General features: G+C 33.1%; 1 protein-coding gene across 9 annotated transcripts in view; it reads left to right on the top strand.

Annotated features, from left to right (window-relative positions):
• The window catches only part of LOC105219972 (tyrosine kinase receptor Cad96Ca), a 161006-nt gene that overhangs the window by 98463 nt on the left and 44722 nt on the right, over positions 1-17821 (top strand). The gene's annotated exons all lie outside the window — the stretch shown is intronic.

Genomic DNA, 17821 nt, shown 5'->3' with positions numbered 1-17821 from the left:
TCAAATGGTAAAGCATACGTATGGCGGAAACCAAATACTGAGCTCCAAACAAAAAATTTACGCGCAACAGTAAAACATGGTGGCGGTCATGTAATGGTTTGGGGGTGTATGTCATCTGCAGGCGTTAGTCGATTGGAGTTTATAGACTCCACTATGAATAAAGAAGTGTACCTAGACTTACTGAAGCAAAATTTGCTTCAAAGTGCAGAAGACCTGGGTATACGTGACACTTTTCGCTTCTACCAGGACAACGACCCTAAACATAAATCTGGTCTTGTACAAACTTGGCTCATTTGGAATTGTCCACACCTCGTCCAAACACCTGCACAGTCACCAGATTTGAACGTTATTGAAAATGTATGGCACATTCTGGAAATTAATATTAGAAAACACCACATTTCTAGCGTCCAAACTCTAAAAGCGGATTTGAACGAAGAGTGGGGTAAAATATCGCCAGATTATACAAAAAATTGGTGGAATCAATGCAAAACCGCATGAAAGCAGTAATCGAGCAAAAAGGCTTTTCCACAAAATATTGAAATTTTATTTTGGTTTACTTTTTATAACTTTTTAGTAAGAATTTTTATACCACACGAAATAAGCTGTGACCCATGAATTATGAGTGTTTTTGGTTTTTGTTTCATAAAATATTGAATTTGAATACTTTTGTAAATTTTTATACTCTCGCAACCTGTTGCACAGAGTATCATAGTTTTGTTCACATAACGGTTGTTTGTGTCACCAAGAAATATAAGAGTTAGATATGGGGTTATATATACATAAATGATCAGGATGACGAGTGGATTTGAAATCCGGATGTCTGTCCGTCCGTCTGTCCGTCTGTCCGTGCAAGCGATAACTTGAGTAAAAATTAAGATATCTTAATGAAACTTGGAACACATGTTCCTTGGCACCCTGAGGAGGTTGCTTTCGAAAATGGGCAAAATCGGTCCACTGCCACGCCCACAAAATGGTGGAAACCGGAAATCTATACAGTGTCATAACTAAGCCATAAATAAAGTTATGAAAATGAAATTTGGAAAATAGGATCCCATTAGGGAGGGGCACATTTGGATGTAATTTTTTTGCAAAAGTGGGCGTGACCCCGCCCCCAAATAGGTTTTTTGTATATAACTCGCAAACCAATAAAGCAATATAAACCAAACTTTCTGCAGTCGTTTCTTTTAGCCATTTCCTTATACAGTCCAAAATTAAAGAAATCGGATAATAACCACGCCCACCTCCCATACAAAGGTTAGGTTGAAAATTACTAAAAGTGGGTTAACTCACTAACGAAAAACGTCAGAAACATCAAATTTTACATAAGAAATGGCAGAAGGAAGCTGCACTGAGATTTTTTTACAAAATGGAAAAAGGGCGTGGCGTCGCCCACTTATGGGTCAAAAACCATATCTCAAGAACTATTCGACCGATTTCAATGAAATTCGGTATATAACTCTTTCTTGACACCCTGATGACACGGGTGGAATATGGGCGAAATCGGTTCACAACTACGTCTACTTCCCATATAACTCAATTTTGAATTCCATCTGATTCGTTCACTTTATATTACATATATACATTAGGAACAAATGAAGATAATATATATATCATCTGTGGCTCCAATTATAGAAACATTTTCGAAATCGGACTATAACTTTTCAAGGCCCCAATTATCTACATGAAGAACTCAGTACCTAAGGTTAATTTTTCACCGAAAATATCGGACTTAATTGATGTCACAAAAATGATATGCCCCTGAATCTTTAAAAATGTAAAACGATGTGCTTTTCCCGTAGATCTGTTGATCCTTCTCCCTATGTAATAAATAACTTCAGTTTACTTTTGCTTTAGATCACTTACATTGGGAATCAAGATTGAATCTTCCTCTGTATACTAGTCGTTTAAAACTTATAAATCTACCTACACTCATTAGTCGTAGGGAAATACTAGGCATAATATTTCTAGTAAAACATCTGAATGGTTCAGTTTATAGCTTTTTCCTTTTGTCTGATATCAAGTTTAATGTCCCATTTCGTTCATCAAGGCAGTTTAGACCATTACTTTAAAACATACATTAAAATCTTCGAGAACAAATTTTGAGTTAAACGATTCATTCCGCCAAATATGTTATTATTTTTTTAATTCTCATTCCAGCACATTTGACCTGTCTGATTCCATCTTTAGCATTAAAAAAACTATTTTGTCTTCGCTTAATAAGTAACATTAAAATATTTAACCTTTTGTTTTTGTAAATTTTAAATCTTAGCTGTTGAAATTTTTTCTATCTGTAGCTGAGCAGTTTGATATCTCGACGCTTAAAAAACTCTTGCCTTTCATGACTCGTCAAATTCCGCTCGTTTGCGGATTGCGCCCCACGCGTCGCTTGGGCAGGAGGAGGGTAATCGTTTGGGTTTATAACTTCTCCTAGCTCGCATATACCTTATATTTGGTTATCAAACTTCTTTTGGGCTTAATACCAAATTTAAGTGAGCGTATAGTCTTGGACATATTGTACCTTAGTGGTGAAAATTGAAAAAGTAAAATAAAATTTTAAAATTTATACAGTTTTTTATGAAGTAAGAATTTTTTTGGTATTCTGTGACAATCTTGATTTCTGTCCAATTATATTCGAAATGAATTGAAAAATTTAATTGAATTATTCTATAACGTAAGTTTTCAAATGCATTGCAATATTTGTTCCAAATAGTTAATCATTTAACTTAAATTTCACAGTACATCCTTTGCGTCAAGTTTTTGATTGTGCGCAAATATACCATGCTGGTCTTATTTTCCATGCTAAAGGTCATTATTTTTATACTCTCGCAACCTGTTGCACAGAGTATCATAGTTTTGTTCACATAACGGTTGTTTGTGTCACCAAGAAATATAAGAGTTAGATATGGGGTTATATATACATAAATGATCAGGATGACGAGTAGATTTGAAATCCGGATGTCTGTCCGTCTGTCCGTGCAAGCAATAACTTGAGTAAAAATTAAGATATCTTAATGATATCTTTATAACGTATTCATAAGGAACCAATGAAGCTAGCGGAATAAAACTTTACACAAATACAGTATTTGTGGAAAAATTGTCAAAATCGGACCATGACTTTTCAAGGCCCCTGATATCAAACATGAAGAACTCAGTCCCTAAGGTTAATTTTTTACCGAAAATGTAGGTAAATCCCTCAGATATTTTAATGTAATTCATTCCCTCTGAATTTTTTTCTTATAACAGTTTCTCTCTGTACCTGAAATGGTAAAAATCGGGTCATAACTTCCCCCAGATCCTATATACCTAATTATAAGTAATATTAAATTAAGTGATCGTATAGTCTTCGATACATTGTATCTTGGTGGTGAAAACGAGTGAAATCGGTTTAGGAATTATCCCCATATACTAATTATCATGATTTTCGTTCTTCTATTGAACTTTATGCCGAATATATGGGTCGAATTGTGTTGTCTTTATAAAATTACATCAATAAATTGCGAGAGTATAAAATGTTCGGTTACACCTGAACTTAGCCCTTCCTTACTTGTTTTACATGTTTTGTATTTAAAACTAAATTATCAATATAATTGCATCATTCGTTCATTTAGTTCAGAGCAAAAAATAATAATTTCATATCAGTATTATCAAAAATGTTGCTTACACGAAATAAGCTGTGAGCCACTGTATGTATAATACATGGCAATATGTATGATGTATGTATATAACAACGGCAGCGGAGACGCCACACAAGTATGTGAAAGCAGCTGTAATGTTGTATATTCTAACGAAGATCACGCAAAACATACAATCTAAATCAACTACGCACATACATATGTACATAGCAATATGTATGATGTATGTATATAACAACGGCAGTGGAGACGTCGCACAAGTATGTGAAAGCAGTTGTAATATATATTATATATATTCTATTGAAGACCACACAAAAATAACGGATCGTTCAGTACACACATACATATGTATGATGTAAGTATATAACAACGGCAGCGGAGACGCCGCACAAGTGTTCAAAATTCTATTGAAGACCACGCAAAAATAGCGGGATCGTTCAGTTCAGTATGAACATGCGATCTAAAGCAACTACGCATATACATACGCACATGTGCCTAGCAATATGTATGATGTATGTACATATATAACAACGGCAGCGAAGACGTCACTTGTGTACAAGTTTAAAACAGTTGTGATCGGCTCTGTGTTTCAGGGCGACTCATAGACCGGTGACAACTGTTGAAAAAAAAAAAAAAACTGTCGTGGCAACAGTTGCAGCTGATCTGTGGTTTATGTTTCAGGGCGACTCATAAACCGTAGACCACTGCAGATGGCGACGAAAAGTTACAAAGAAAAAAAAAACGTTTGACGTATCGCTGCAACAGTTGCAGATGGATCTCTGGTCTATGTATGACTCATAGACCGTAGACCACTGTACATGGTGACAAAAAGTAAAACAAAAAAAAAATTAAAAAAAAAAAACATAATAAAAAACCTGTCGTTGCAACAGTTGCAGTTGGATCTCTGGTCTATGTTTCAGGGCTACTCATAGACCGTAGACCACTGTAGATGGCGACCAAAAAGTAAAAAATTTTTCATGGAGCAGTTAAAACAAAAAAAAAAAAATTTATTATATATATTTTTATATACACAAATAATTTGCAATCGGTTCTATGTTTCAGTACGACTCATAGACCTGTTCAAATCTATAACATCTTGCTCAATTATATTTGAAGTTATTACAGTAGACTCTTTATTTCAGTGACTATATATTTTTATGGACCTAATCTACAGTGTACATACATTTATAAATGGCTACCACCGAAAGAGTAAAAAAAAATATTCCTCACACTAGAAGTCAAGCTAAAAATAATACAAGCCTATCCGAGGATAGAGACACCTCTCTAGTAAGGCAAGTCGATCAATCACCTATGACTTCCATATCAGGATATTCCCCTCCAAATCTAGGAGAGGAAAGTGCTAATCCAAGTGACATCTTATCAATGTTGAAGATACCAGACGCAATTCGTTTTTTACCTGTATACGATGGTAATCCTAAAACGTTAAACGAATTCATAACCAATGTCGAAGAAATTCTCGCGCTGATCAGTGGAACCAATAAAACGCCATATGGTCAGATGCTCTTAAGAGCAATTAGAAACAAAATCGAAGGAAAGGCAAATGAAAGTATCATCGAATCAGGAGCCAGTCTTGATTGGAAAGAAATTAAGGACGTTCTCATCTTGCATTGCGCAGACAAGAGAGATGAACCTACTCTTATGTTCGAGCTCCACATTTCTGTGCAGGAGGGTCTTTCTTTAAGTTTATTATACGACAAAGTTTGTGAAATTAAATTAGCACTATTTAGGATAGCGGAAGCCAAAGAATCGGAGCCTACCTTGGTTAAGACAAAAAAAAAATTGTTTGAAGATATGTGTCTTAACACATTTTTAACAGGAATCAAAGGTCCATTACTTGCGAGATGCTTTTGAATGGGCATTAAAAGAAAGGGAAATTTATTTCGCTCAAAAGAATATAAAAAAAACAATATACACCTAGAAGAATAGATTATAATCCACATAAAATAATAGACGACAGAGGTAAAAATAAACGTAATCGTTACGATTTTAATGACAGAAATGACTATAAATATAAAAGATACGACACGTTAGCAATTATGCCAAAAGAAAACAACCACAATAATAACAAACTACAGAGACAACCTTACAAACAAACCAACAACAATTACCTTAAAGGTTCAATAAATAATATAGAATAATTATAATCAATAAGATAAATATAGAACTAGAAGAGAAAGTAATGTCTGCCATATATACAATAGAAGAGAAATCAAAAAAGATCATTCAGCTACCTGTGAATATCAAGAATGGAATGTTCTGGTTTGAAACCACAATCATCTCCGATGACGTAGTAATTTCAGGAGGTGTCTATAGTGCCGAATAGTGCTGAGATTATTCAGTTATATGGAAGTTAATAATTTTTCAAGTGATGACAAAAAATTCTGTTTAGATACATAAGTACTTAGGAGTACAAAAGTGTAGAGAACAAGATTATTTAGAAGTCAACCTAATTCAGGAAACACAGAATGAAACGACATTTGATAATCAAGATTTTAATACTTACATACGAACTGAACACCTTAATAATGAAGAAATTATACAACTTAAAAAGCTCTGTATGGAATTTCCAAAACTTTTCTTCAAAGATGGAAACATCTTAACATTCACTAATCTAATAAAACACAGAATTAGAACAACGGACGAAATTCCCATTCACACCAAACCATTTCGTTATAGTCAAACTGAACGACAAGAAATGAGGGAACAAATCGACAAACTATTGGAACAAAACATAATTAGACATAGTTATTCTCCTTGGGGTGCCCCAACGTTCTTGGTATCAAAAAAAATGGACTCCACGAATAAAAACAAGTGGCGGTTAGTAGTAGACTACCGTAAACTAAATGAAAAAACTATTAAAGACAAATATCCCATGCCTAATATAAATGATGTATTAGACAGAATTGGCAGGGCTAAATATTTTACAGCGTTAGATTGAGCTAGCGGATACCATCAAATTGAGATGCATCCGAAAGATGTAAGTAAGACAGCATTTTCCGCAGAAGGCGGACACTTCGAATTCGTAAGAATGCCGTTCGGACTTACCAATGCCCCAGCTACTTTTCAAAGGGTTATGGATAATGTTCTGGCTGAACTGAATGGTAAATGTTGTCTTATATACATAGACGATACAATAATTTTTTCTGCATCCCTACAAGAACATATCAACGACCTAAGAACAGTTTTTAAAAAACTTAATAATGCTAACCTCAAACTTCAACCTGCAAAATCTGAATTTCTCAGAAAAGAAATCGAATACTTAGGTCACGTGGTTACCGACAAAGGGATCAAACCAAACCCAAAAAAGATCGGTGCTATAAAATCGTTTCCACTCCCAAAGGACAGGAAACAAATAAAATCATTTTTAGGCCTCTTAGGGTATTACAGAAAATTTATAAAAGATTTTGCGACAATCACAAAACCTTTAACTCAACAACTAAAGGGTAAAGACACTGTTAAAATTGGCGAAGAGTTCTTATCCGCATTTGAAACTTGTAAAAATCTATTATTATGAATATCCAGATTTTTCAAAACCCTTCACTCTAACGACAGACGCAAGTAATGTTGCTTTAGGAGCCGTCCTCTCTCAAGGTACACCTAACAATGAAAAACCAATTTCATTTGCTAGTCGTACACTTACAGATACCGAATTAAAATATTCAACCATTGAAAAAGAAATGTTAGCCGTAATATGGGCTACTAAATATTTGCGCCCCTATTTATACGGACAAAAATTTAAAATTAATACCGATCACAAACCACTAACGTGGCTAATGAATCTTAAAGAACCCAATTCCAAATTGGTTCGATGGAAACTCCAGTTACTAGAGTATGATTATGACATATCATATAAAAAAGGATCTGAAAATGTAGTGGCCGATACACTTAGCCGAGTTAATACAGCGGAAGTCAACACTAATAGCTTTTTTTCAAGTAACAGTAACGAAAAGACGAACCCAATTTTAACCTTAAACAAACCAATAAACGAATATAACCTACAGCTTATATTTAAAATTGACAAAAATTCTCAAATAATAAACTCAACCCCTTTCAAAAACAAAATAAGGAAAGTCATCACAGAAAGTTCGTTTGATAATAAAAAATTAACAAAAATATTCAAAACAATTCTAAAACCAAATAAAGTATACCGTCACCTGAAATGCAAAATAACGTAACATCACTTTTCGTAAGTTTACAGGAGAAGCAAAAAACCGTATAAAAAGAAAACCACTTGCGATATTGAAACAAAATTTTCAAATCTGAATTAACATAACACTATAAGTATATTTTAGGAAAAAAATAAAAAAAAAATTCTGCTAATTTTATAGTAGGTGTCTTACGTTATTTTGAATTTTCATTTCTGAATCAAAATAACGTATGATCAATCTAAATTTGTATAAAAATTTAAAATTGGAATATTAATACTTTTTTTTTAATTTTAAATAAAAACAGGTGCAAGTTTTCCATATTTCATGTTATTTTTATTATTAATATGTACATAAGTACTAAAAAAAATTAAAATATTTCAAGTCAAAATGAGAACAATGTTTAATAATTGTTTATTAAACAATTAATTATTGAAAAGGTATATTATCATAAAAGTAATGACAGTCTGCTGGAATCAAAGCCTTTAGGTCCTGCAGATGTTGCCATTTCTTCTTGGATATCGTTAACCTTTGCGGGTGCAAAAGATTAGGCTGCTGAATTTCAAAATTTCTGGTAGTCCTTTTTGGAAGAAGCTGATACTCGTCCTTAAAACAGGTTTTGTAATATATGGATCCCGTTGTATCATATGCCAAAGCACGAATCATATTTACTGTAGGATCTCCAACTTTATTACCTGAGAGAACAAATATATAATAAAATAAAATAATTTACTTATTTTAAAAATCCATAAATATTTTAAATAAGTAAATAAAAATAGAATAGAAAGCTGAGCATAAAACTTGTCAAAGTTTTGTGCATGTACGTATGTAAATAGATGTAAAATTGTTTACCTGGTCGAATAGATGAATACCGCTTTGGAAGATTTTCATAATCCAGGAAATAACTGTGTTGTAGGTGATGAACCACTAGTGGATATGGATTTTTTCGTGCGTCTTTCATTAGTTGAACTAGTTGGGAGGGCAAATTAATTTGTTTATTATTCATTTTGCGTTGTATTAATGAGTGAGTAGAGTCACATTCCATTTGTGTATGCCCTACGACTAAATACTTATGCTCAATGGTAATGTGGTTTACTACACAAAACGATATTAAGGCATTGGATAATACTGCATTCCGATTTTGATAAAAGCAACCATCAGAATATATAATAAAGTGATGGATGTTTGGGGTATTAAGTATTTCTTTCTTTATGTGCTTTATTACAATTGTTGCGAAAGTCGAAGCAACAAGACTGCCTTCAGTTTCATCCCAGACATAGTTGTCAGATTTATGAGTAATAACGTTATATATAGTAAAATTATGAACTTGAAGTTTCATTTTGTAATAAGATGCATTTGCCTTTGACTGCGGAATAAGCTTTACCGCTTGCATGTCCATACATAATAAAGAGCATAAGCCCGCTTTAGTACTTTCAATGTCATTATTTTTTTCTTCTCTCATTTCCCTTATATCTTTTCTGTGGACATCATATTGTTCCACTGAGATATTTTTTGATTCGAAAGATATGCAAGTGTTACACATATCATTTCTTGGTTTAAAAATCGATAAATTATTTGTATTTAAAAATTTCATAAAATTTGGGAAGGATATAGGAGCGATATCATTTGCATTATGCGATTTACAGTCTCGAGAATAAACTTCATACACATTTGCATACGATTTAAATTCTGATTGAAAATACAATTTATTTGTATACTGACGTCGGTAATGGGATTCTAGTTTCGGAATGTCTTCCAACCATTTAATTAAATAATTTAATCTATCTTGATAGGTTTTTTCCCGTATTGTGTTTCTTCGATTTTCCACTTGCAAATTTTTTTTATTTTCAGGACCCAATTGAGTGCTATAAAGTTCACTGGAACTCAACCAACTTCTTACCATAGTTTCCGAAATACCAAGGGTTCACAAAAACATTTTACTGCACACTTGATGACGTACTCTTTTATGATGCAAAAAATAGGATTTTGAATATGAACGTCGGGAATTTTCCACATAAATCCGCTTTTTAGCATGAACTTCAATACTGCTAGTTACATAAACTTTCTTTTGGTCCCATGACATTTGCCAAAAATTTTCAAATATCTCCTTCCGCACATTTTCTGAATAAAGAGAACAATGCCGAGTTGAACTTTGTACACAATAATTAGATGTGCATGCTGCTTTTATTTCTCGTGGTTTCCTTTCGCAAATATTTCCTTTTGATAAGCCGTCATATTGTTTACCATACATTCGATTTTTTATATTTTCTTCCCTTTTGTTAATTTTTTTACAACCTTGCACATTTTCTTTATTATTTTCAGCATCTTTAATTATGGAACACATCTTATTATTTCACAACACTTTTCTTGTTTTACCTGTTTTATAACTTTCAGTATAAAAACGATTTAAATTATATCACCAAAGCACATTAAACATAACTAATAGAAACAAACATAACAATAAATCAAGGCTAACTCCGTTATAAAAAAAAAAAAAAATACTCTGTTATTTTTACATTAGTGATGATACGTTATTTTGTTTAAGGAAAGCATGCACTTGTTGACACGTTTTTTTGAATTTTTAATATAACTTGGGTATTTTGGGTCGCAGAAGCCTAAAATTTTTGACACTTATGTAATATGATGTGTTGAATCGTAATCAATAAAAAACCCAATTTCGAATTTTTTGATGATACGTTATTTTGCATTTCAGGTGACGATACGCTATTTTTGCTACTGACGAAATTTTTAACATTATCCAAGATGTACTCAAAGAATATTTCTTACCAACAAATCTTTACAAAATTGTACGAGTTACTATCATACTGAAAGATATAACAAATATAGAAGAATTAAACGATGAAATACAAAAGTATTATATAAATAATAACCACAGAGGCATAGATGAAACGATAGCTCATTTAAAAAGAGACATTTATTCTCCACACCTAAAAACTCAAACGTCCCGATTAATTAATAATTGTGATATTTGTCAAACCATGAAATACGATAGTTTTCCAAGAAACAGAAATCCCAGATTTTCCTATGCTAACAATACACATCGACTTATACACCATCAATGGAAAAACAATTTTAACTATTATCGACAAATTTTCAAAATTTGCAGCTGGATATACGATTCCAGCAAGAGACAGTCTAAACATAGTTAAAACCTTGAAAACCTTCTTTACCATTTTTGGCACTCCCATGAAACTAGTCTACGATCAAGGCGCAGAGTTTTCAGGAAGGATATTTAAAGATTTTTGTGAACAATATAATATTCAAATACATTTTACTTCTTTCCAACAATCCTCTAGCTACTCACCAGTAGAGAGGTTGCACTCTTCTCTAACAGAAATATATCGAATTATAATGAATACAAAAAAAGAGAACAAACTAGATTGCGACCATAACGATATTCTTAGCGAAACATTTATTACATACAATAACGCTATCCATTCGACAACTAAATACACTCCATATGAGATTTTTTATGGAAGACCACATTTATTTAACAAAGAGATGACTTTCAACAACGAACACGACTATATTCAAAAACTAAATGACTTCCAAAGAGTAATATATCCAAAAATTAAAAATAAAATAGAAAATAAAAGGAAGATTAGAATCAGTAGGTTGAACAATAACAGAAAAAATCCAGGAAAGCTAGAAATAAATAATGTAATATTCAGAAAAGAAAATAGAAGAAACAAGCTTACACCAAGATTTACAAAACATAAAGTATTACAAGATAAAGGTGTGACCATCGTCACAACCAAAAATCAGAAGATTCATAAATCTAAAATAAAGAAACGAATTAAAAAACACGAAACTTTGCCCACTTAAATATTATAATTTAAACTTTAATTAAGCTGTCTAAACTATTTATAAGATAAGTTCAATGGGCTTTCAATTGTTAAACACAAAAATATATATATAAAAAAAAACAAAGGTTTTATATTTCACTTATGAATTTATATTATTTTTTTTTGTTATATTACTTAGACTTAATACACTGAATAATACATATTTTTATGTTATAAGCAAACGATGTAAACACTATCTATGTATATATTATTATTTACATTATAATATATCTGAATATGTAAACTAAACTTTAATAAACTAAGCAATACACTATAAGTGTTCCACACTGCGAGATGTGTCACGCTACAACGAAGACACCTTGGTTCGTACCATCAGATGTGTCATCATTCTGGTCCACACTCGGCACCTGGGGGGGAGGAGTTACCATCTCAACTTCCTTTGAGATGATACCCCACGGATCGGTGCAGGAGTTGGCAACTCATCAACATCTTCTGAGATGATGCCACCACGAATCGGTACAGGAGTTGCCAACTCAACATCTTCTGAGACGGATCCACCAAGAATCGGTACAGGAGTTACCAACTCAACTTCATTTTAAATTGATGCCACAACGAATGATGCGACTCAAGTAAAACGGGAACTACCGTCACAGAAGATCAAGAAGCCTAGCGAGAGTGACGCGGCAGCGGCGACTAGTTCAGTTGATTTTTAAATGCCAGATAGACTACACTAATCTTTATCAGAACTGTGTCTTGCTTAAAACTGTTGCACTGTGCCTTCGCGACTAGGTCACATCCATAGACTCGTCCTCCTTCAACTGTGAGGACACCCCATTCGATTTCAACTGTGTTGACAAAATCTCTCCATGTGTTTCCAAAAGTTTTGACATATGCGCCTCATTCACTTCCAAGTGTGCTGACAAAATCTCTTCGTGCTCTTTCAGCTTTGTTGGCACCTGAGCGATATATGAGGTCACCTCCTGCGACGGACTTTCCTTCTGCTCTTTTAACTGTGAAGACAATTAAGCTGATATCTGTGATGGCAGCTCTGTTATTTGTAAGGGCACTTGTGTTGACAATTGCGACTGCTGTGCTTTAATCTCCATTAATTCAAATCTCTGCGCTTGAAACTGTGACGACATCTGCGACGATATCTGGGATATTGCAGACAAAACCATGTTCATGTCCTGTATCCCCGAGGGACATGTACTCTCTTCCTTTTCTTCTATCTTAGTTGTTGATTCCTCCAACACCGATTCGAAAACGTATTCGTCAACGTTGATGTTTTCTTCTTCCATCGCCTCTCGCAACCGGGCTTGTAACTCAGCTTTCAACCCATTCGTTGCTAAGCCTCGTTGTTCCAACTCGTTTTTAAGTTGTGGTATCTTTAATTCACTGAATTTGGCCATTATCTCCTATGGAATTTTATTTGTCAATCCCACTTCTGACACCAATTGTAACGGATTTCCAAAATCTGTCGTTTACTCTAAAACTCTACCTGAGTTCGATCACTGGATTGTCAAATAAATGTCACACTTTAATGGCTATACACTAATCTTTGTTTCTAATTCCTTATAACTTAACACTTTAGTACTCAATACTATACTTTAAAACTCTAACTTATAACTTGTTTGCACTTTGCTCGACAACTCTCTCCTTAGAATTGTCCTCACTCGACAACTCTCTTAACAGAACTGTGTCTTGCTGCCAGCCCGGCAGCCCTTATATAGTCGATTGCTAACATGTTATCGTCACTCGAACATTCTGGGAACTACGACTATCGATGTCTAGATAGATCTGACAAGTTGTCGATTTCGATTGTCAATTCTAGTTTGTTCTGGTGCCATTTTCGTCACAATATTGTATTTTTTGGCTGTGTGGAGGAGCAAAAGATTAGGGGGGAGGTCGGTTTTATATCTGCTATGGAAAAGCGAATATATAGCCTCTGTCTTCCGATTATAAATCAACCTCATTTACGCGCGGCACTCCCTGTTTGAGGTTAAGAAGGAGACTCGTTTGAAACAAACACTCACCAAATAACGACCTTTTGTAGCATGGAATATTTGCTCACGCTCAGAAACTTCACGTCTAGATCAAGAGCAATGGATTTATTTTGAAATTGAAGTTAAATTATTAACTAACAACAAATATTGAACTGTATGTGAAAACTTACGTTATGGAATAATTCAATTAAATTTTTCAATTCAATTCGAATATAATTGGACAGAAATCAGCTGTTTCTGTTTAGATTATTTTGTTTCCCACACGTGTGGGGAAAAGCTGTGCGTACTGTATTTATCAAAATTGCCACAGAATACCAAAAAATTTATTTCTTGACAAAAATTTGAAAAAAATTTAAATTTAAAAAATATTAATTTTATAAATTTGTCAAGTGCTACCAACCTTCTTTTGGTATCAAGGGATGTGTGGACTAAGTTTTAATAATATATCTCGAGTTTTTCTTATTCCTTTCACAAGAAATAACATCGTACGTGAACATGAACAGCTTCACTATTTATCGTATAAAACGAAATTAATCTGTAAATAATCAGATGCAGTAAGTTAACGTTGGACATACAGCTTTACAACCTACAGTACATATTTTAAATGTCTGTAAAAATGTTTTCGAAGTATATTTTCCATAAATGACCATTTAATTAGCCACCTGCACATATTATTTGTACTAATGAATAGCGATATTGAGAATATGTCCGATAATACAATGACAAGTAAATTTCATGAGCAGCAGATTTTAGACCTGGTCGTGAATAGCATATTGAGAATATATCTGATAATGAAGAGCCTTACAGCCCTATTCTCATGCCCTCACAAAAATCACCACACTCACTATTGTGAGGTTTTTGAATTTTTTGATGATTACCTTAAGGTCCAGACCCAATGCTGTCTGGCATTACTTGCTTTGCTGTGAGAACTGTCAAAACTGAATAGAACTATATTAGAGCATATGCAAAGAGACCAAATGGAGTTTTGCTTCAAGCGCTTGAAGTTACGAATAGATCTATGCTCTATTTGCCAGCGATTCTGGCGCTTTTGACATTTGATATTGTAACTAAGGTTACCAGTTTGGGTGAAATGTACCAATTTCAGTAATTTTTTTGGTGTGTGGCACCTATTACACGAATCTCCAGAGGTAGACTTTTTAAGTTGAAAAATAATATTTTGTTAACAATTGTTCCCACACTTTTTCTTCAAATGAACATATGGAAAAAAATTATTTTTAACAACTTTTAGGTACACTCCCTCCAGAATATCTAAAGATTTCAGCGATCTCTTAATATGCGTGGGGCAACTTTGTTACGTTTTTATACTCTCGCAAGATGTTGCACAGAGTATTATAGTTTTGTTTATATAAAGGTTGTTTGTATCACCCAGAAATAAAAGAGTTAGACATAATTAAATATATATAAATGATCAGGATGACGAGTGAAATTGAAATCCGGATGTCTGCCCGTCCGTCTGTCTGTCCGTGCAAGCGATAACTTGGCGAAAACCGAAAACACATAAAGTGTCATAACTAAGCTATAAATAAAGTTATGAAATTAAAATTTGATACAAGGGATCGCGTTAGGGAGGGGCACATTTGGATGTCATTTTTTAAGTTGGCGTGGCCCAAACCAAAAAAAATGCATTAACCATACTTTCTGCAGTCGTTTATTTTAGTCATTTCCTTATAGAGTCCAAAAATGAAAGAAATCGGATAATAACCACGCCCACCTCCCATACAAAAGTTAGGTTGAAAATTACTAAAAGTGAGTTAGCTCACTACCGAAACACGTCAGAAACACTAAATTTTACATAAGAAATACCAGAAAGAAGCTTCATTCAGATTTTTTTACAAAATGGAAAATGTGCGTGGCATCGCCCACTTATGGGTCAAAAACCATATATCAGGAACTACTCGACCGATTTCAATGAAATTCGGTATATAATATTTTCTTGACACCCTGATGATACGACCACTTTCCCAAAAAAACTACATCCAAGTATACAGACGGACGGACGGACAGACAAACATTCGGATTTGAACTTTACTCGTTACCCTGATCACTTTGGCATACATAGCCTTAGGCATCCTTTAGTTTTAGGACTTACAAACAACCGTTATGTGGACAAAACTATAATACTCTCTTAGCAACTTTTGTTGCGAGAGTATAAAAGATTCACAAATTCACAAATACTGTATATCATCTGTGGCTTCACTTATGGAAAAATTTTCGAAATCGGACTATAACTTTTCAAGGCCCCGGATATCTACATGAAGAACTCTAAGGCTAGCCTAAGGGTAATATTTAACAGAAAATATCGGCAAAACTTTCAGATACATTAATTTAATTAAGAGGAAATTTTTTTCTCCTAATTGTTTGTCTCTGTTCCAAAAATTATTAAAATCGGATCAGAACTTCCCCTAGCTCCCATATACCTAATAATGTGCGGGCTTTATTCCGCATATTTCGGTTAATATGTGAGATATCTTAGCAAAATTAAGTGAGCATATAGTCTTGTATATAGAGTAACTTGGTGGGGAAAATAAGTGAAATCTCTTTAGGAATTACATCAGCCCTCATATACCTATATCATGATTTTCGTTATTCTATTGGACTTTATGCCGAATATATGGGCCAAATTGTGTGTTATCCTAAAACAAATTACATCAATAAATTGCGAGAGTATAAAATGTTCGGTCGCACCCGAACTTAGCCTTTCCTTATTTGTTCCAATTATTTATGTACGTAGGCACATAAGCAGAAACAGTTAAATGTTTATATTTACAAACATATTTAACGCATATTTTTTTTTAAATTCAGTTGTTTGAGTATCAGCCGAATTTAAATTTGAGCCAGAATAAAATCAAGAAAATTTTATCACACCTACTAATTATGTGATTTGAAACTTCGGTACCAAAAGGAAAACGCATGTCAGATTATTTTTTTTACCTAGACCAAAAATTATTAAATCGATGTATGCGTTAATCTTACTACCCTGCTTCCTCTAATATTTGGTGTTAATTATGTTGTTTTAAAATATTTAATTTATTAATACAGATTGAGATATAGAAAATATTCTTATACTCTCGCAACATGTTGAAATAATATAGTTTTGTTCATATAATGTTGGTAAGTCCTGTAACGACCTAAGTCGTTGTACATATATTTATATTTTTTTAATAAAAACTTTACACTGATTATTAAACGTCTAGAATTTACAACAGTTGGCATCTCTTAAAGAGATGTCTGGAAAGGGGTATGTAATTTCATCGAATTGGTGTTGCAAGAATTGGTGTGTCCCCACTGTCCTATAACTAAATAAGTTAGATGTTGTGCAACATATTGCACGGAGAGTATTATAGTTTTGTTCATATAACGGTTGTTTGTAGGTCCTAAACTAAACGAGTTAAGGCCGTTAACTTTGCGTACTTTGAATGCTTGTATGACTAAATAAGCGATTTGAACGCTTTCAAAATAATGTCACAATCTGTTGCCACACACTTAATTTCTTGTGATTCAAAAAAATCAAGCAAAACTTGCTAATAGTTTCATGTTAAATGTTATATTATTATAAACTCTTTGTAAATTTCTACATATGTATATATCAAATATTTTAAATATTCTACATTTTAACTATTTGTTCTGGCAAAAGCATATGTGATAAATATTTGTGTGCCAATGTAGCATCAAAAAATTACTGAAATTGGTACATTTCGCCCAAACTGGTAACCTTAGTTGCAATATCATATGTCAAAAGCGCTGTAAAAATCCACATTTTTATAACATTTGACAATGATGCCACTATGTAAAAAAATAAATTGGGCATTTTAGAAATAACTTTTGGGTATTTTAACTTTTTGATATTATTTTTAAATGCTCTGTTCCCTATTAGACCTATATCATATATATTAATTTATTAACATAAAATATATAATATATTAAATATAAATGATGTCATTGATAAATTAGAGGTCATTTGTAACAAATAATAGCAAAAAAAATAGTTTCACACAATTTAATATTATCAGTGTATTTCCCTAAAATTGTATTTTGCACTGATTTTGTCATATACTTTTACCGGTATTACTTCTGGCATCCCGCCTTTTCTGTTAAAAATTTGAGAGATCAGGGAATTCGGTTTGAGGAAAACTGAGAGAGTTTCGTATCATGCCATTTTTGACTTCAAGCGC

Source organism: Zeugodacus cucurbitae, chromosome 2 (assembly GCF_028554725.1).
Source record: "Zeugodacus cucurbitae isolate PBARC_wt_2022May chromosome 2, idZeuCucr1.2, whole genome shotgun sequence".
Classification (NCBI taxonomy): domain Eukaryota; kingdom Metazoa; phylum Arthropoda; class Insecta; order Diptera; family Tephritidae; genus Zeugodacus; species Zeugodacus cucurbitae.
Note: the sequence above shows the minus strand (reverse complement) of the source record. Positions and strands in the feature narration are given on the sequence as shown.